Raw genomic sequence first — 22,701 nt, 5'->3', positions numbered from 1 at the left:
TGCTAGACAAAATAGCATCGTTTTAGTGCATCCTATCGAACTGCATTGAACGAGGGTAATTTTTGACCATCAACAAGGAAGTAACAAGAGAAGAGTAGAAGATATAGACTACTAAATATCAGATCAAGAGCCTATATGACCTGATGACCTGCCATATACCAATTAACTACGTATTCCAAAGGAGATTCTACTCCACACACTGATGAAAGCATTAGGTAACTCACAGTGGATAACGATGCCATCAATCGCTACAAACAATAATTTTTTTCATTATTTTGGTACAGAAAACATTAGAGAATATTACAGAAAAGGACTCAGAACACATGAAGAATAGCCCCCCCCCCCTAGCTTGTTTAACCTGATGATTAAACACCCTAGCGATAAATGAGGTTAGGTTAGGTTAGGTTAAGTTAAGTGTTCCCTACCTACATACTATACTAGCCCTAACACTCACTACTAAATGAGTTCTCTAAAGGATATGTTTGTCGATGGTGGAACAACCAACTTTTGGGTGGACCAACATCCTGCCAAGGTGGTGGAGCAACCCAATTGCTACCGAATGCAACTAATTAATCAGTCAACCAAAACAGACTCCATCACCCTCTACCACAATCAACCAACACCGACTCCATCACCCTCCACCACATTCAACCAACACTGCTCCACCACCCTCTACCATAATCAACCAACATCAGCTCCACCACACTCAACCAACATCAGCTCTACCACAATCAACCAACATCAGCTCCACCACCCTCCACCACAATCAACCAACACCAACTCCACCACCCTCCACCACAATCAACCAACACCAACTCCACCACCCTCCACCACAATCAACCAACACCAACTCCACCACCTCCACCACAATCAACCAACACCAACTCCACCACCCTCCACCACAATCAACCAACACCAACTCCACCACCCTCCACCACAATCAACCAACACCAACTCCACCACCCTCCACCACAATCAACCAACACCAACTCCACCACCCTCCACCACAATCAACCAACACCAACTCCACCACCCTCCACCACCATAACCAACCAACACCAACTCCACCACACCCAAAATAAACTTATGAATGTAAAAATATTAACATGTGGCTCTACAAGTGTACAAACAAAGCAAACAGCACCAACAGAGACATAAACAAGGCAGACAGACAGGTGTGGTGTGTGGTCCGCGGCCCACCTGTGGCGAACGTCAGCTGTTAACAATGAATAAATGGAACCTGCACCTGTTAGCTGTTCCTCTAACCTTCCTGCTGCTGTTAATTACATACTGAATTATAGAGTGATCTTAGCCTGATCTTAATAAACCGACAGTCTCTTACGGAACAACAACTTCTGGTACGGAACAGCATGTAACACGGGACAATAATATGTAACACGGAACAACAACCTGTGACAAGGAACAATTACCTGTGGTACGGTACAATTACCTGTGGTACGGTACAATTACCTGTGGTACGGTACAATTACCTGTGGCACGGAACAACAACTGTGGCACGGAACAATTACTGTGGCACGGAACAATTACCTGTAACACGGAACAACACCTGTAACACGGAACAATTACCTGTAACACGGCACAATTACCTGTCACACGTAACAGCACCTGTAACACGGAACAACACCCGTAACACGGAACAATTACCTGTGGCACGGAACAATTACCTGTGGCACGGAACAATTACCTGTGGCAGGGAACAACAATATTCTTACCTGTACGTTCAGCTCTTGTATGAGACAACGAAACATACACACCTGTAATTAAAAGAGAAAAGAAATATATTAATAATCGGAAAATATCACACACACACACACACACACACACACACACACACACACACACACACACACACACACACACACACACACACACACACACTGTATCTTCAACAACAACTATCAAATCCAAATTACAATTCACTTATCAAAAAGAACTTATTACTCCCCCCGTCAGGACTATACAACTACGCCTGTCTGTCTGTCTGTCAATATGTTTATCAGTATAACTCAAGAACCACCAGACATACCGTACTCAAACTTAGTGTATAATTTCCCTATAATAACCCCGATAACTGTTGCATTTTAGGGTTATAAAGGTCAAAGGTCAATATATGAATTATAGATAAGGTAGAATTATATAAGGATGAGTTGGCTATTGACTCGAGTGCAGTTTTAATTATATTCCATTGGATATTTTATAATAATTACAACATAACTTAATAACATTACCGATAAAAATAAGATAATTACGTGATAATCAACAATATATAATTACAATATGGCATCACGTTATGCTTTGAGTTTAGAGAAGAAAAAAACACGTATAAAACGAGAATTATTCCTGTATATAGTCTAGCAGTGTGTTATGTTGTGTATGTTATGACATTGTGTATACCTGGGCAATCATTCTTATTATTGTGTGAGGTATGGTGTCAAGGTATGGTGTCAAATTATTATGGAAATATAGTGTGAGTAGTGAACTATTGATATGCACGGTGGAGACTTCATATCAACACTATAACATCATCATAAATACACTATAACACTATAATGCCATTACAAATACACTATAACACCATAATAAATACACCATAACACCATCATAAATTCACTATGACACCATAACACCACCATAAGTACACTACAACACTATAACACCATAATCACCACCATAATTACACCATAACACCATGAACTGCACTATTATTATCAAAACATCACCATTACCACACCATCATTACCATAACACAACCATTATCACCATACCACCACCATCACAATAACACACACACCATGACCACTTCTGCACTACCACACCTACACCATACATACACCACCACCACCACACATACATAATAACTACGTTCATTTTGTAATAATTATATTGTACGTTCAGTGTGTCAATAATCTACACGTTCACTGGTGATAATGTGATGTAAGGTCAGAGTGGAAGGGAAGCCATTCACGTTCATGGGGTGTGTGTGTGTGTGTGTGTGTGTGTGTGTCGAGAATTTAAGGTTTTATTGTCGGTCAACACAAATTTTCATCCATTTAACACGACCATTGTGTATTTTTCATTTATTCTGTGTTAGCTCCCGTCACAGTACCTCTCGTTTAAGACACACTTATTACACACACACTCAGCTACGACTCGAGAATGCATCTACACTGTATACATAAAAAAATAAAATAAATAAATAAATAAATAAATAAATAAATAAAGAAATAAAGAAATATATATATACCGAGAGTGTGTGAGAGTGTGTAAGTAATATACCGAGAGTGTGTAGTAATATACCGTGTGTGCAAGTATAGTTGTCGGTATAGCCTGGTTGCTGTAAGTAACATAGCACCACCACACACGCACACACACACACACATACATACTTATACACACACACACACACGACCAATATTACCTCCTTCCACCACTACTGAGCAGCCACCACCACCACCACTAACAATTCCCAGGGTACACACACACACACACACACACACACACACACACACACACACACACACACTAGTGAATTTTACTCCTTACTAGCGGATTTGTTGATTATTCTACCTGTAGGAATTCAGCTGGGTGTAGTAGTAGTAGTAATTTAAAAGGCTCTCAGTATAGCCTTACACGAGTCACACATCACCTCCAGGCACTGTTCTCATACTCGTGGAGACACAGAGAGTAGTTGTGGAGGTAAAGTTTCTTTCAGTGAGGTTTTATTATCTGGCAGAACTGTTTGTGTGTGTAGTGTTATCGAGCGGGACGGTATTTACGGCGAGGTTGTCGTGTTGTAAGCATTGGGGAGCCCGGCGGCCCTGAGCGACATAATGTATGCTTAGGGAAATATGTAGCATGTTGCGCTAATATAAACCCCAAAGACTTGGTCACGCAAGCAATCCCTGTTTGTCGACGCCACGGTCAACACGCTCGCCATCGACCTAACCCTTAAATAATGCACATTTTCAGGCTCTAAAAAGCTAAGTCCTGTCAATACAAACCCCAATACTGTGACCTGGGTGAGTGGTTGTCCCTCATCTTAGCGTCCTCGGCAGTATCAGGTGTAGAGGGAGGCAGGTGAAGGTAGGACCAACACAGGTATAAAACACACAACACATAACTCTCCAGAAGTGTATGTGTACAAGAGATATTCCTGCTGCTTACACTCACTCTTATTTACACCTAATTAAAGAGGGGGTCAGTTTTGTCCCTCCACTGCTGGTTATTACATTACTGTGATAATATTTTCACCCAAATAATAACGCCAAAAAATATTCGTGTATATAACAATGTATACCAGAATACAGAGGAATATTTCATACCATTATTAGTTATATTATCTATTGGTTACGTGTGTGTGTGTTAATGTTTCATCCCTTCTCTTGAATATAAAATCTGTTATGTGTAAATGAATGATATTATTGTCGACACTAAAAATATTTATGTTTTTAAGCTTTGTTAAATAAAACGAAAATTGTTTCATGAATATTAAATCTTATATTATCAACTTTAATATGATGCAGCCATTTTGTGTTATGAAGCACCAATGAGCGCTTGTTATTAATATATATATATATATATATATATATATATATATATATATATATATATATATATATATATATATATATATATATATATATATATATATATATATATATATATCAGACTAAGAAATTTTTGTTACTATATTATTATACTGTATATCAATCACTAATATATAGTTATCGTCACTATACCTGACTCATTAACAAGTGTTGTGACTATACGTGAGTCAGTCATGAAGAATGCACTTAGAAAAACCTATTGACTATTTGAACCTTCATAACAACACAGATCTTCACCCTGTACTGTACTGTTTATTATTATTTGTAGTGATCGCGTGTGGTGTATGTGTACCCTTGTGTCTGTGCGTGTGTGCGCATCTTTATGTTTGTTCTATGTGTATGTATGTATGTACGTATGTTCTTTGTGTCTGTATGTATGTTTGTTCCGTATGTATATGTATGTTTGTTCTAAGTGAATTCATATGTGTGTGTGTGTGTGTGTGTGTGATCTCTTTTTTTAGTCCCATAAGAAACTTTGATAAAACTAGAGAACCTTAACAGCACAGCTTTCTCGGGTGTCGATTGAGAGAGGCGGAGGTAATGGTAGCGGTGGAGGAGGTGGTGGTGGTGATGGTAGCGGTGGAGGTGTTGGTAGCGGTGGAGGAGGAGGTTGTGGTGGAGTAGGTGATTCTAGTGGTGGAGGAGATGATGGTAGCGGTGGAGGGAGGTGTTGGTAGCGGTGGAGGAGGAGGTGGTGGTGATGGTAGAGGTGGAGGAGGTGTTGGTAGGGATGGAGGAGGTGCAGGCGGTGGAGGAGGTGTTGGTAGCGGTGGAGGAGGTGGAGGAGGTGTTGGTAGCGGGGAGGAGAGGTGGAGGAGGTGTTGGTAGCGGTGGAGGAGGTGGAGGAGGTGTTGGTAGCGGTGGAGGAGGTGTTGGTAGCGGTGGAGGAGGAGGTGGTGGTGGTGGTGATGGTGGTGGTGGTGGTGGTGGTGGTGGTGGAGGAGGTGTTGGTGGCGGTGGAGGAGGTGTTGGTAGCGGTGGTGGAGTGTGTTGGTAGCGGTGGAGGAGGTGTTGGTAGCGGTGGAGGAGGTGGTGTTGGAGGAACACCCTAAATTAACTCAACAAAGACAAAAATCCTGAGTAGAGTCGCGGTGTTGTGAAGTCGTGACACGCAACCTTACAGAGTGAGTCGCCTGTTGCGTGTGTGTGTGTGTGTGTGTGTGTGTGTGTGTGTGTGTGTGGGCGGGGAGGAGGAGAAGGAAGAACAAGAAAAAATAAGGTACAACACTATATATAAACACCACACCACACCACACAACACCACACAACACCACATATTAAAATAAGTCAACCTAACCTAACCTAACCTAACCTAACCTAACAAAACCTAACCTACACACACCCAGGAAAGAGGAAGAAGAAATATGACCAGTTAATCTATTCAAACAACTAAACATCTCAGAGACTCAGCGGTACAAACAACTAATATCCATGAAAAAAACAAACAAATACATGACATTCCTGTGACCAAAAACACAAACAAACAAATAAAAACAAATCAAGCAGGTGAAAGTTTACGTCCAAGAGGAACCCCCTGGCTATTGACACCTGCCTGGATCGTAAATAAAAGACAAAACAATAATAATAACGTCCAGCCCAGCGAAGACCAGACGATAACCGAGTAACTTGCGTGTGTGTGTGTGTGTGTGTGTGTGTGTGTGTGTGTGTGTTTGTTTTTAGCTAAGTAGGAACTCCAGCCTAAAGGGGGTCTATCAGTGAGTAAAGAACAATAAAACAAACACGATTGGCTTATTAAATCAATTTGAGGATAGTAACCTTATTAAAAAAAATATAAAACACAAGGGGACTAAGCTTATTAAACCAAACACTAATGACACACAAGGGGGCTCAGCTTATTAAACCAAACACTAATGACACACAAGGGGGTTCAGCTTATTAAACCAAACACTAATGACACACAAGGGGGCTAAGCTTATTAAACCAAACACTAATAAAACACAAGGGGGCTAAGCTTATTAAACCAAACACTAATGACACACAAGGGGGCTCAGCTTATTAAACCAAACACTAATGACACACAAGGGGGCTAAGCTTATTAAACCAAACACTAATAACACACAAGGGGGCTAAGCTCATTAAACCAAACACTAATGACACACAAGGGGGCTAAGCTTATTAAACCAAACACTAATAACACACAAGGGGGCTAAGCTCATTAAACCATACACTAATAAAACACAAGGGGGCTAAGCTTATTAAACCAAACGCTAAGCTTATTAAACCAAAAACTAATATAACACAAGGGGGCTAAGCTTATTAAAACAAAACTATTAAACGATCATAAACTGTCATTAAAGAAACGCCAGAAAAAAATGATAGGTAAAAATTCTTGGCCAAGTATGAACAGCTGAAGTGTGTCTGGTCTCTGGGGAGGCACACCTGCAGAAGTATGTTTCTACCTAACTAAAAATACCTTTATCTGACTTGAACAACTGATAAAAAAAGAGTATCTGACTAGTTCAGTTAGTAAAAAAAGCTTGATTTGGTGAGGACAGTTGGTAAAAAGAGCTTTATCTGGCCAAAACAGCTTTGTCAAGAGAGGAAAGCTGGTAAAAAGTTGTTAAATTGGGGAAAACAGCTGGTGGATAGTATGTTAATCCGGCAAGAACAGCTGGTGGATAGTATGTTAATCCGGCAAGAACAGCTGGTGGATAGTATGTTAATCCGGCAAGAACAGCTGGTGGATAGTATGTTAATCCGGCAAGAACAGCTGGTGGATAGTATGTTAATCCGGCAAGAACAGCTGGTGGATAGTATGTTAATCCGGCAAGAACAGCTGGTGGATAGTTTCTGATGTGAATTGTCAGGTAGCAACATAGTAACCAAACCCAACCTAACTTAACCAAACCCAACCTAATTTAACCTAACTTAACCAAAGGCTTTAAAATCTACATGGTTTACAAACCTCAAAATCAGCGAAGTAGAAAAAAAAATCTGACTTATTACCCAAGAAGGATTTTATCAAGGTAAATTTTTCATACACAAGTAACATTTTTATTTTGTTTTAATTTTCCTCATTCGCGAAAAATTTCCTCACGAATATTATTGTGGCGTTTGTGAATACTAGAGAACGGGTTATCAATGAGGATATATATATATACATAAGAATACTACTTTAAAGCTTACCTGAGTTTACCTGTTGATACGTAGTTAACATTAAGGCTTTTGTAATATGTTTTGTGGGGGGAACACTCACGTCATTGTTGGTCAGTGTGTGTGTGTGTGTGTGTGTGTGTGTGTGTGTGTGTGTGTGTGTGTGTGTGTTAATGTCAACTTTGTCTAAATTCCAACTTGGTGTATTTTTCTGATGTTATGACTTGTTGTGTGTGTTTCAAGTGATTTAATAGCCAGTGTAAAGTCATATTAGAACCCACACCTGTTGATTAGCTCAGGACACACAGGTAAAGTCCGTTCTCTAGCAAGTCACTTGCATTACCTGAAGATTAGCCACTGTAGTATATCACCTGATGAATATACACCTAATCTAGCCTAACCTAACCTAAAACTAACCTAACCTAACGTAACCCAACCTAACCTAACCTAACACTAACTTAACCTAACCCCCCAGTAGCGTTCGGGTGTTTAATCGTCAGGTGAAATATGCTGGGGGGGCTAATCTTCAGGTGATCCAACATTTCGTCATTCAAAATGTAAAATTCTTCTTCATTCATTTATCGGAAGCCACGAATATTAACACTACTGCAGGGGTGAAACCTGAGGGATTTGTTTTATTCATAGTAAGTTATTTTTTGCTCTTCCTTCCTGCCTTCTTTCCTTTCTTCTCTTCCTCCTTCTTTAATTCCTTCCTTCCTTCTCTCCCTCTTCTTCCTTCTTTCATTCTTTTGTTCTCTCCCTCCTCTTCTTCCTTCTTTAATTCTTTCCTTCCTTCTCGCCCTCCTATATCCTTCCTCCTTTCATTCATTCCTTCTTTCATTCATTCCTCCTTTCACCCCTTCCTCCTCTCATCGATCGTCGCCACCTACACTCTCCCCACAGTCAACTTTCGTGACAATTCAATTTCCATTTCACCATAATTAGTCTTACGTGTAAAAAGCTCGTCGATGGTGGTGGTGATGGTGTCGATGATGGTGTCGATGATGGTGTCGATGGTGGTGTCGATGGTGGTGGTGATGGTGGTGTTGTTGATGTTGGTGGCTGTGTTGTGCCGGGAAGCAAATTATTCTTTGAGAACAACATAGAGAAGACGCCCACGCAACCACGGCTCAACACCACGTCTACACACAAGCAACCACGGCTCAAGACCATCACCACGTCTACACACACACACACACAAGCAACCCACGGCTCACTATACACGTCCACACAGGCGCACACACACGCACCCATGGTTCACTACCACCACGTCCACACGCACACAACCACGGCATAGTTCACACGCTAAGGCATTCCTACTCACGCCCACTTTGCCAGCGAGCGGCTACACTACCACTACACTACCACTACACTACACTACACTACACTACACTACACCTACCACCGTAAGATTATATGTATAACACAACGATACACAAGACGCTACTACTACTACTACTAATAATAATAATAATACTTCTACTACTACTACTACGTCTGTAAATATACTCCAGGTAACACTACTACTACTACCACTACTACACCTACCTACTGTAGTACTTACACGAATATCACGTTATCAACTTCACGCTATATAAGCAACCACTACTACCACTACTACCACCACTACCGTTATTACCATCATTACCACCAATGCTACTACCACATCTACCACCAATACCACCACATCATAAACCACATATTATTTTTTATATGTTAACTCCAACGATATAAAAAAAAATCATAATTCTTCGCACAAAAAACCTTATTAGACTATTGTGATATAAGTCTTTAACTGAATAAACCCAAACTGAATGATACTTTACCTTCTGCTTACACTGACTGACTGACTGACTGACTGACTGACTCTGACTGACGACTGTGATAGCGATGTTGTCCCTTTCAATTTCCCGTTTTCGGTTGTGTCATCAGGTTGTGTCAGTATAAGCGACGCAAAATGTAAACAAAACACCAATTTCAGGTCAATTGGGTTAGTAATACAGTAGTTAGTTAAGTTTTGTAGCGAGTGATTTTTATGTTAATTTTTTTGAGGTAGTATTTTGGTATTTTAGTTTAATGATTTATTCACTTTGTATAAATTTGATAGGAATAATCACTGCTTGTTTAATTAACCCCTTTGCTTGTCTTGCCGCCCAACAGATGATTTGGCCCACACCTGCCCCGCCTCCCTACAGGTGATTTGGCCCACACCTGCCCCGCCTCCCTACAGGTGATTTGGCCCACACCTGCCTCATGCCTCCTCATTAAGGTGATTGTAATGGCCACCTGCCCAGCTCTCCCCACAGGTGACGGCCCACACCTGCCCTGCCTCCCCACAGGTGATTTGCCCACACCTGTCTCTGCCTCCCCTACAGGTGATTTGGCTCCACACCAGTTCAGCCTCCCCACAGGTGATTTGCAGGCCCACACCTTTGTCCTTCCTGGGGCCTTCTCTCTACAGGTGATTTGGCCCACACCTGCCCCCCTCATAGGTGTGATTTGGCCCACACCTGGCTCCACCTCCCTACAGGTGATTTGGCCCACACCTGCCCCGCCTCCCTACAGGTGATTTGGCCCACACCTGCCCCGCCCCCCTACAGGTGATTTGGCCCACACCTGCCCCGCCCCCCTACAGGTGATTTGGCCCAGAGTCGCAACCCACCGCAAGTACACAAGTTATATGGCCTTTTTCCACCCAGCAAATGATTAAACACACACACACACACACACACACACACAGGTGACTACTATCTCCCTCACACCTGACTACTTCCTCACCTGTCTTCATCTCACCTCTCGTTAACCTTTCAACTTTGTTTTCCCTCTGGCTAAGACATTAAGCTTCGTTCACTCAGCACAAAGCCAATCTCTCTTTTTCATCCGTGTTGTTGTTGTTGTTGTTTTAAGGCTTCAGTGGACAACACCTTTAAATCCACACCACCAAGTCACCTTTAATGACAGCCTTTAAATAATTAAGACATATATGCATTTCAGCAGGTATATATATATGCAAGTCAGGTATACAGTTTAGCATGTATAAAGACAATACAGGTATACAAAACACATAAACAATGGTGACTATCGACGTACATTTGAACCCCCAAGTCTACTCTTTTGTCATTCCCTCCTTCGGGTTCTTGGCTGACTACCTGAGGAGGGTGAGGTTACCTGCCTCGCGCCCCCTCCGGACTGGGAAGTGGGGAGGAGGTGTTTTCAAGACAAGGTCCAAGGGTGTGTCTCGCCTCCAGCGCCACTACAAGATGGAGCATCAAGTAATATAAGATGAAGAATTTGTAATGGTTGTGACTCTGGTTTTCCGATGATACATTGAACTAAAAAAAAATAAAAATATGATTCACCTGAGGATTAGTCACTGTAATTTATTTCACCTGATGATTATACTGTACGCCCAAATGCTACCTTGGGGTGGGAGGGTGGGGGAGTGTTAGGTTAGGTTAGGTTAGGTTAGCATTAGGGTGGATAATCATAAGATAAAATAAGCAGGGGGGGCTAATCTTCAGGTGATCCGATACACGTAATTACATAATACTCGAGAGAAACACAAACAGATAAACCAAGTAAGAAGAAAGGTAATAGCACAGGTAATAGCATTCAACAGGTGTGCATATACCTGACACACACGGAGGTCGACGACTGCCAACACCTGATGAGAAATATATTAACTAGAACTAAAGTAAGTCATTATGGGTTGGACTTTCAATAGACAACTTGGTCATGTTGTCAAAGGAACGGATTAGCTGAAGATGCGACACCCCAGTTTATTTCACTTTACGATTAACCTAATCTGACCTGACCTGACCTGACCTAACCTAACCTAACCTAAACGCCTGAATTAATTACCACTGGTCATGACACGGGCTGGATTATTGTACACAATATGAGATATAAACAGTTGTTAGTTTAGTGAAGGTCTGGTAAAGTGGCGGCCGTCCATGGTTGTTACAACACATTTGGATCACAACTGAAACTTTTGTTAAATGTGGAAGAAAACGATGATTATGACAACAACTTCGACCTCCGGCAGTTGATGAAAATGATAATTACAATAAAATAACAACAACAACAACAGTAATTACAACCTATTACAATAATAATAATGAAGAAAACAAAATACAACCAGATAATTACAATAATGGCGAACAACGACACACACACACACACACACACACACAGTGAACAAAACTTATCTTAATATTCCCTGAACGATCTTTTATTCTACCAAATGATTTTATAACATCATATATCTATAATTTATAAATGTAAATTGAAATAAAACTCGACAAATTATTACCAGGAACCATAAATTATATCCATGATTTTATGTCTAAGACGAGAGGGTTAACGCTGTACTACTCTACTACTAAAGGTACGTAAATAACACTGGGTGATAATAACAGGCTGTGATTTATGTTGTGATTAGTGGTTTTCATATCAGAGTTATCATTGGTTGCCCATTAATGTTATTTCTTGGTTGAGTAATAACTATGGCTATCCACTACCTACAGCTTTGACCACCCATCATCCACATACTCCCCTGACCACCCACCATCCACCTACTCCCCTAACCACCCACATTTCACCTAACTAACCACCACCCACCTTCATCCACCTACTCCCCTGACCACCCACCATCCACATATACCCCTGACCACCCACCATCCACCTACTCCCCTAACCACCCACATTTCACCTAACTAACCACCACCCACCTGATCGCCCACACTCTACCTAACCACTCACCTGATCCCCCACCACCCACACTTCCCCTGATGGTCCCCCCCACACCACCCCACCCACCCTACCCTCAACACCCCAGGTGGTTGAGTTTCCCTGCACCCCGCGCCGCTAATCACACCACCGACGCCACCACAACCACTAACTGCCGCTAATTATCTCAACCACTGGTATTACCACTAACACACACACACACACTAACCACCGCCACAACGATGAAGAATGCATTACTCTTCGTACACTGAACACTCACTCGCTTCCATTCACATTACCGCAGAAACTCATAATCTAACGAGGTAATTGCTAACTGCTACTTCTTCGTAACTACAGCTGCTGGTCGTTACACTCCACTGACAGATCAACAGGAGTAGTTATAAGTCCTAACACTCTCACCCTCTGGCCAGGTGAGGGTAAACTGCCTCACCACTCACTTGTAAATCACATACCAAGGTCAACGATGGACCCGCACGGATAGTCAACGATGGACTTGCGGATAAACACCCACCTGCCTACCACCAACCTAGAACCACTTCACCATACTACCACCACAACCAAAACATTACCACCAACCACTACCACAACCAAAACACCACCATTACCAACACCACCACGACCTAAACACCACCATCATTACCACAACGACACTGCAACCAAAACACTACCATCAACACCACTACCACAACCAATACACTACCAATACACCACTACTTTCACCACCACCCCCGTCCACCATCACAACAACCACCACACTATACCATTAACATAAACAACCAATCATCACTGTTAATAACCAACCAACCAACCAACCACCCCCCTCCAACTCAAAAAGAATGACCCACCACAAATCAACCACCAACAACAATCGTCTGACATAATCAACCACAATTACACCGAGACGACCACACTCATCTCTTAACAATTAACTTCTAACCCCAAGTTACACATCACCTACAACCAGTACTACCACATCTTACAAGCTAATTAGTGAGTTAATAAGTAGACACCATTTTGCTGTTAAATTGACTTGGATTACGGAGGAATTAGACGGATGAACGTATACAGTCAGGAACCAGGGGAGGGAGATGGTGACCCCGGGGTTAATCTTCGTTTATATCGTTGACCTTTCGTGACCTTGAGCCAACGCCTTTGACCTCAAGTGTAGTGGAATAACAGACAGGTGTATATATATGGACTTACTGAAGCGTAAAGTGATTTTTAAGTATTGTAAGTGATTGAAGTATACTTATAAAATTTCTTTAAGTGTTTCTTTTAAGCAGATCACTTAACACCAAAAAGACACTTACAATGTTATTAATTATCTCCAAATATTATACTCAATATCAGTCAACAGTTAACAGTTACCTCAACAGCAAGCAACAATAACCCGTTACATCAACAGTTATTACCATCCTAACAACAGGAGACTACCAACACAAACTCACTGAACAGAAAACACGAGCAATGAAGTAATCACTGCTATGAAACATGACATAAAACAACTCAAAGAACAACTAACAACTCAAAATGAAGTCATAAGAAATCACCAACACAATAAAACACCTGAACACCACAGGTACAAAACAAAAACAGAACAATGGTCATCAAAACACCTTGTTAAGACGGTGTAGAGGAAGTGGGAAATTAAAACCCAACAGAAAATCATATGTCCAAACAGTGATAAAGGAACAACTGTTATTGAGGCTCCTGAGTACAGTGATAGCAGTGAAGATGCAGATTGTGTCAACAGTGAGATGATATAAGAGCAGCGAGTGTGTGTGTGTGTGTGTGTGTGTGTATGTGTGTGTGTGTGTATGTGTATGTGTGTGTGTATGTGTGTGTGTGTGTGTATGTGTGTGTGTATGTGTGTGTGTGTGTGTGTGTGAGAGAGAGATTTCAAGTAATAAAAATAGAAAAATTTACAATATACTTTTTAGGAGGTGGAACAGATTTAAGCCACTGCTGAATCAATCATTGTCTATCATGATGAGATATATCAGGTAAAACAGGTATGAGGAGCAATTTACAACATCACGTCCCCATCACCACCACAACCACCACACTGTTTCACCACAACACTACCACACCACCACTACCACACTTCTCTCTCCTCACTACCTCACCACCATCAACCACCACCAACAGCCCTCCCTTCTTCCCTCCTTCCCTCCCTCCTTCCCTCCCTTCCTGCCTTCCCTTCCCTTCCATCTTCATCATCTTCATATAATCTTATCCTCTCTTCATCAATGAGTAAGAATCGATTTAGTCTTCAATCTCTGTACACGCTCTCAACAACTGACCTTCCTCCTCCTCCTCTTCTCCTTCCTCCTCCTCCTCCTCCTCCTCTTTCTCCTTTCTTTCTCCTCCTCCTCCCTCCCTCCTCCTCCTCCTCCTCCCTCTTTCCTCCTCCTCTCCTTCCTCCTCCTCCTCTTTCTTCTTTCTTCTTTCTTTCTTTCTTCCTCCTCCTCCTCCTCCTTCCTCCTCCTCCTTCCTCCTTTTCCCTCATAACAAACTCCAACCTGTACAGTTAGTCAGTTCCAGTTAGTATCTATCCAGTTAACTTTTACTCCTTATTCGAAGCAATTTCACCAACCAACCACCATCCTCCAGCGTTACAACCACAATCACCACCATCCTCCAGTCACAAACTACGGCTGAATCACCACCATCCTCCAGTTAAGCAACCATAACTCTCACTTTCACCATCCTCCAGTTACAGTTCACAATCACCACCATCCTCCAGTCACAACCACAATCACCACCATCCTCCAACCACAATCACCACCATCCTCCAAACACAATCACCACCAACACAAATATTATAATCATTACAGGTACTACTACAACAACTACCACCATCACAAGTTAAAATCACCATTGCAACCACCATTACCCACCACTAGCATCACCACCCAACACCATTAAGTCACCACCACACAACACCACTAACCCACCATCATCTAACACCACTAACCCATTACCACCTACACCACTAACCCACCACCAACCCACTATCAGGCACCACTAACCCATCACCACCACCTACCCACAACCACCCACATTACTAACCCACCACCACCCACAATCATCATCAGATCCAGTAGCGGCAGGCACCACCACCACCACCACCGACAGCCAGCCCTCACACACGGCCTCTGTACCGATAACTTGCATTCCTTCCTCCTCACACAGACACACACACACACAAAAAAAAAACCCCACACCGCACCATCTCCCGCATGCAAGGGTCGCAGTGGTCCGGGCACGGTTGGGCGGCAGTGCATGCGGCCGCTACCACCTCCGCCCTAGTCTCCAGGGTAGGAAAAACAATGGTGGGTGGCTTATTACCCACATGTAGTCTCTTAAACTATGGGGATTCCGATGATTGATCTAACTCTGTCATCTAGTAGTCTGACGTCAAGAGAATAACACACTTGCGGTCAAACCCTGCACGCACGCGAGTCTTGATGCAGCACCTCTATACCTGAGCTCTATACCTGATAATGATGATGCCTGAGCTCTACCTGATGATGATAATGCCTGGGCTCTACCTGATGATGATAATGCCTGGGCTCTACCTGATGATGATAATACCTGGGCTCTACCTGATGATGATAATGCCTGGGCTCTACCTGATGATGATAATGCCTGAGCTCTACCTGATGATGATGATGCCTGGGCTCTACCTGATGATGATAATGCCTGGGCTCTACCTGATGATGATGATGCCTGGGCTCTACCTGATGATGATGATGCCTGGGCTCTACCTGATGATGATGATGCCTGGGCTCTACCTGATGATGATAATGCCTGGGCTCTACCTGATGATGATGATGCCTGGGCTCTACCTGATGATGATAATGCCTGGGCTCTACCTGATGATGATAATGCCCTGGGCTCTGCCTGATGATAATGATAATGCCTGGGCTCTACCTGATGATGATGTGCCTGGAATCTACCAGTGATGATAATGCAAACCTGCGAGTAATAATGCTGAAACCTGCCTGATGATGATAATGCGCAAACCTGATGATGATAATGCGCGCAGGCTCTGCCTGATGATGATAATGCCTGGAAACCACAGTGATAATGCGCAGATCTGCACGGTGATGATAATGCTGGGCTCTGCACAGTGATGATGATAATGCCTGGGCTCTGCCTGGTGATAATGCCTGGGCTCTACCTGATGATGATAATGCCTGGGCTCTGCCTGATGATGATAATGCCTGGGCTCTGCCTGATGAGTGATAATGCCTGGGCTCTGCCTGATGATGATAATGCCTGGGCTCTACCTGTTATTGATGATAATGCGCAGGCTCTGCCTGATGATGATGGCATTGCGCGAATATGCCTGATGATGATAATGCCTGGGCTCTATGCACCGGTAGTGATGATTGCGCAAACCTGCACCAGTGATGATAGTACACCGGAATACACGCAGTGGTAATGCACCAGGCTCTGCACAGTGATGATAATGCCTGCAGATACTGCACAGTGATGATAATGCACAAACTCTGCACAGTGATGACAATGCCTGGAATACTTACGCAGTGATGATAATGCTGGAAACCACGGTGATGATGATATTGCCTGGGCTCTTACGGTGATGATAGTACGCAGGCTCTGCACAGTGATGATGATGCGCAGAATACTGCGCAGTGGTAATGCGCAAAACCTGATGATAATGCGCAAATGCCTGGTGATGATAATGCGCAGGCTCTGCACGGTATTCTGATAATACGCAGATACTGCAGTGAAGTGATAATGCTGGAAACCTGTACCTGATGATGATGATGCTGGGCTCTGCCTACCAGTGATGATAATGCACCAGGCTCTGCCTGATGATAATGCCTGGGCTCTGCCTGATGATAATGCCTGGGCTCTGCAGTGATGATAATGCACCAGGCTCTACACCAGTGATAGTAATGCTGGGCTCTGCGATGATGATAATGCGCAGGAAATACTTACCTGATGATAATGCAGAATGCACAGTGATGATAATGCTGGGCTCTGCACGGTGATAATGCACAGGCTCTGCCTGATGATGATAATGCTGGAAACCTGCACAGTATTGATAATGCCTGGGCTCTACTGATGATGATAATGCCTACCAGATCTGCACAGTGATAATGCACCAGGCTCTACTGATGATGATAATGCCTGGGCTCTGCCTGATGATGATAATGCCTGGGCTCTGCACGGTGATGATGATAGCACTGAACCGCACGGTGATGATGCGCAGAACCACGGTGATGATGGTAGCGCAGATCTGCACGGTGATGATGCGCAGATGCCTGATGATGATGAAGTGCGCAGATCTGCACGGTGATGATGATGCGCGGAGCACGGTGATGATGGTAACGCAGAACCTGCACGGTGGTGATGAAGTAGCGCAGACCTGCGGTGATGACCAATGCCGCAGGGCTCTGCCATTGATGATGTGCGCAGATACCGCAGTGATAATGCCGCAGATGCCTGGTATTGATGTGCTGGAACCACGGTGATTGATGTGCGCAGGGCTCTGCACGGTATTGATAATGCCGGAATACTGCACAGTGATGTGCGCAGGCTCTGCACGGTGATGATAATGCGCAGATACGGTGATGATATTGCGCAGATACTGCGCAGTGATGATGCCTGGAGCACAGTGATGATGATAGCACCGGAAACCTTGCGCAGTGATGATGATACGCGAATGCGCGGTGATGATATTAGCGCAGGCTCTGCCTGGTGATGATAATGCCTGGGCTCTGCACGGTGATGATAAATGCCTGGAACCGCACGGTGATGATAATGCGCAGATGCACGGTGATGATAATGCGCAGACCTGCGCAGTGGTGATGATGCGCAGGCAGTGATTGATGATGCGCGGAAACCGCACCGGTGATTGATGATGCGCAGGAATGCACGGTGATGATAATGCCTGGAAACCGCGGTGATTGATGTGCGCAGATGCTGCGCAGTGATGATGCGCAGATCACATTGTTGATGTGCGCGGAAACCTGCGCAGTGATGATGTGCGCAGGCTCTGCACGGTGATGATGATGCGCAGATACTGCCTGGTGATGATGATGATGCGCAGGGCTCTGCCTGATGATGATAATGCGCAGGCTCTTACACAGTGATAATGCCTGGGCTCTGCCTGATGATAATGCCTGGGCTCTGCACAGTGGTGATGCAGGCTCTGCGCAGTGATGATAATGCCGCCTGGGCTCTGCAGTATTATTAATGCGCAAAACCACCAGTAATATTAATGCTGGCTCTACCTGATAGTGATAATGCCTGGGCTTCTACCTGATGATGATGATAATGCCCCTGGGCTCTACAGTGATGATATTGCGCAGGGCTCTACACAGTGATGATAATGCGCAAATACTGCCTGGTATTGATAATGCCTGGGCTCTACCTGATGATGATAATGCCTGGGCTCTACCTGATGATGATGCCTGGGCTCTACACATACATACATACATACATACATACATACATACATATATACATACATACTACACACACACATGGACGGTCGAGTCGGTGGGTACCCCTTGCCTCAGGACACGGCGCCTTAGATGCAGCCCACAACACGGTCACAACATACATGCAAGGAACTCATCTCAAGCGAAAACAATTACAACCTTGAGACTTACGGCATTCATTTGATCCTTTGATAATCCTAACCCTTCTGTATTCTAGACACTTAAATTCTACCATGGATATCTTTCTCATGCTGAGCCATAAGAGAGATATATGTGTGTAAGAGTGTAGAGATATTTGAAACTTTGTGTGTGTGTGTGTGTGTGTGTGTGTGTGTGTGTGTAATGGTCACACAGTCATAGCTGTAGATCAAACTCGCTTTTGATAGACTCACACTGTTGTTATTTTGAGACTTGTACGAGTATAATACATCAGGCTCTCGGGTGACCTGTGAGGCTGTTAGGTGACCTGTGGGACTGTTAGGTGACCTGTGGGACTGTTAGGTGACCTGTGGGACGGTTAGGTGACCTGTGGGACGGTTAGGTGACCTGTGGGACGGTTAGGTGACCTGTGGGACTGTTAGGTGACCTGTGGGACTGTTAGGTGACCTGTGGGACGGTTAGGTGACCTGTGGGACTGTTAGGTGACCTGTGGGACTGTTAGGTGACCTGTGGGACGGTTAGGTGACCTGTGGGACGGTTAGGTGACCTGTGAGGCTGTTAGGTGACCTTTGGGATTGTTAGGTGACATATGGGACTCGCCTTCCCCTCTTCTCTGGACAAGTAGCCCCACCACCGCTACCCGATGTTTGGGTTAACGAACACAATCACCAAGGTTAGGCCTCGTAGGTGACCTTATGACTCTTGTGGAGGAAAGGAAGAGACAGGTTTTCCTTTAGGAGAAGTTTACTCAATTTGACCAACAGCAAGAGGGGGACGGCTGGGTCTTGTTGGCGGAGGTCCTGACTGTGACCCTTGTCTTCGTGTCACCGATCATTGGGGCAGTTATGGTGGTCAGGACGGCCTGCCAGTGTGGTGGCGAAGATGAGGTGATGTCTACCGAGGACACATCTCGTCGCGTTAGTGGTGAAAATGTGGTGATGTCTACCGAGGACACATCTCGTGGCACTGATGGGGGTGAGGTAATGGGTGAGGATGATGAAGTTGTGATTCGTCGCGTCAACTCATCCGTTACTCACAGCGAAATCGTCTTCAAAATTCCCGGTCTTACCAAGCTCGACATGCTCACAGACCACGGGGTTGATGTAAATTATTTGAAGAAAAGAGCCTAAGGGGAAAGAGAAAAGAAGTGGTGGCTGGTGTCCAAATTTACAAGAGTTACCTCTAAAAGTTAAGTGCTAATGAGCTTTGACCACAGCAAAATATTTTATATCCTTTTTTAATAATAATGTTGATAATAATAATACTAACAATAATAATAACAATAGGCTCAGCTTTTATCAATCGTTATTACCTGCTCTCTCATAACAAGAATAATAACATTGATCGTAATGACCATTTTTCGCAGCCTTCTGGTCGCTAGCCTAACTACCGTACATAACTACCGTACATAACTACCGTACCTAACTACCGTACCTAACAACCTATTAGAAGTCATTGGCCGACTTCTCATGCTTGCTCTCCTTATTTTCATTACTTTTTTTTTTGCTACTTTCCTCTGTGTGTGTATGAAGTCAATGCATGATGGACAGGCTACTAAGGCGAAACCCAACAAGCTGGGTTACTTGCAGTCCATTCCAACTGTTCCTCTCCTAAGTCTTTGCAACACACACACACACACACCTACACACACACACACACACACACACACGTTGGATAGAGTAATGTGTATATAATAGCTATTACAATACACAGAAGACTTTGATTACTTTATTCCGACAATGTTGAGTGGAGAGGCTAACCCGGGGGGTAGGAGTCATGGAGAGGAATGGGTGGATAGGGGTCTGGGATGTGAGGGGGGGTATGGTCCTAGGAAGGGGGAGGTAAGGGTTTAAGGAAAGGAGAGGAGGAGGAAAGGAGAAAGAAGGAGGAGGAGGAATGGGGAGGGAGGGGGAGGGAGGGAGGAAGGGAAGGGAAAGGGGAGAGAGGGGGAGAAGGGGAGAAAGAGGAAGGAAGGAGAGGAGAGATGAGGGAGAGTAGAAGAGGAAGGGGTGAGGAGGAAGGGAGAGAGAAAGATGTGAGAAGGACGGAGATAGAAGGACAGGAAGAGGATCGTGGGAAGAGGTAGGGAGATAGGAGGGAGAGAAAAAATGAGGGGGAAGAGAAAATAAGGGAGAAATGAGAGAGAACAGAGAAACTAGGGATAAATGAGGGAGAGGAGAGAATTAAGGGAGAGAGAGAGAGATAAGGATGAGGAAGACGAGACAGGGAGAGGAAAAATGAGGGAGAGGATAGAATTAAGGGCGAGAGAGAGAATTAAAGGAGAGAGAGAATTAAGGGAGAGAGAGAGAGAGAGAAGAGGAGGAAGACGAGATCGGGGGAGGCATCACCCCAAGCGACCTTTACACGCGTGATGAACGGGATCAGCCTGATCATGACTCCTCACGCGGACGGACGGACGGGAGGCAAAAAACTGACAGTCGGCAACAAAGACGGACTCTACCACAGACAAGTACACGAAATATAGAAGTAAAATATTACAGGAACCAACTTATTCAATTAACCACAGGCAGATATACTTATTCAAGCCACAGACAGACAGTGTACACTAACACCTGGAGAGAGCGAAGGTAAGATAGCCATCAGCCATATGTTTGGTACAGACAGTGTCGGGCACCAGTGTATGGCTGGGGTGGGGGAGACAGGTGGCTTATAAACAGGTAAAACCGAGACAGGTGGGCAAAATAATACACCATCAGGGTGGAATTGTGAAACAGAAAGGAGCAAAACTGGAAAATCAGTGAAGCATAGAACTTATTGCGGAGGGAGGGACTAAGGGGGGGGGACGGTGGGAGGGAGGGTAGTAGGAAGGCACGGAGATAGGAAGGGAGGTAAAGAAAGAGGGAGGTCGATAGGGAGAGAAGTACGGAAGGAGGTAGGGAAGGAAGAAGGTAGGTAGGGAAGGAAGAAGGTAGGTAGGGAGGGAAGTAAGGGAGCAGGGAAGGAGGGAGGGACTAAGGGAGGGAGGGTCAGACTGCAGCATCAACCCCGAGGGCAATGTGGGGCAGAGGCTGATCGACTGAATTACCTGTGAGACGGTGAGTATCAGAGCGGAAAAAGGCATAATTTGGCTGCAGCTCTGAAAGATAGTACTAGTGAGACCAGGTACAGGTAGATATGAGAGAGGTACAGGTACACAGGTTCAGGTAGGTACAGGTAGACAGGTCAGGCAGGTGCAGGTAGGCATGAGTGAAGTACAGGTAGACAGGTGAGGTAGGTGCAGGTAGGCATGAGTGAGGTACAGGTAAACATATCAGGCAGGTACAGGTAGGCATGAGTGAAGTACAGGTAGACATGTCATCTAGGTATACATCAGGCAGGCATACACACACACACACACACACACACACACACACACGCACACGAGGTAAACAAACGAAAAACCAGAAAAATCAATAAAACAACCATTAAATAATAGAGAGATAAACAAGAATTAAATAGACAGAAAATAAGACATGCAGCCAGATACTGTCAGCGAGACGAGACAGACAAACAGACAGTGAGGCAGCCATGGTGACAGGTAGCACAGTATGACTCAGAGCGGCCGCTATATA

The sequence above is a fragment of the Homarus americanus genome, unplaced genomic scaffold (assembly GCF_018991925.1).
Source record: "Homarus americanus isolate GMGI-L3 unplaced genomic scaffold, GMGI_Hamer_2.0 scaffold24760, whole genome shotgun sequence".
In the NCBI taxonomy this organism is placed as follows: domain Eukaryota; kingdom Metazoa; phylum Arthropoda; class Malacostraca; order Decapoda; family Nephropidae; genus Homarus; species Homarus americanus.
The sequence above is the reverse complement of the archived record's forward strand: the minus strand, read 5'-3'. Positions refer to the sequence as shown.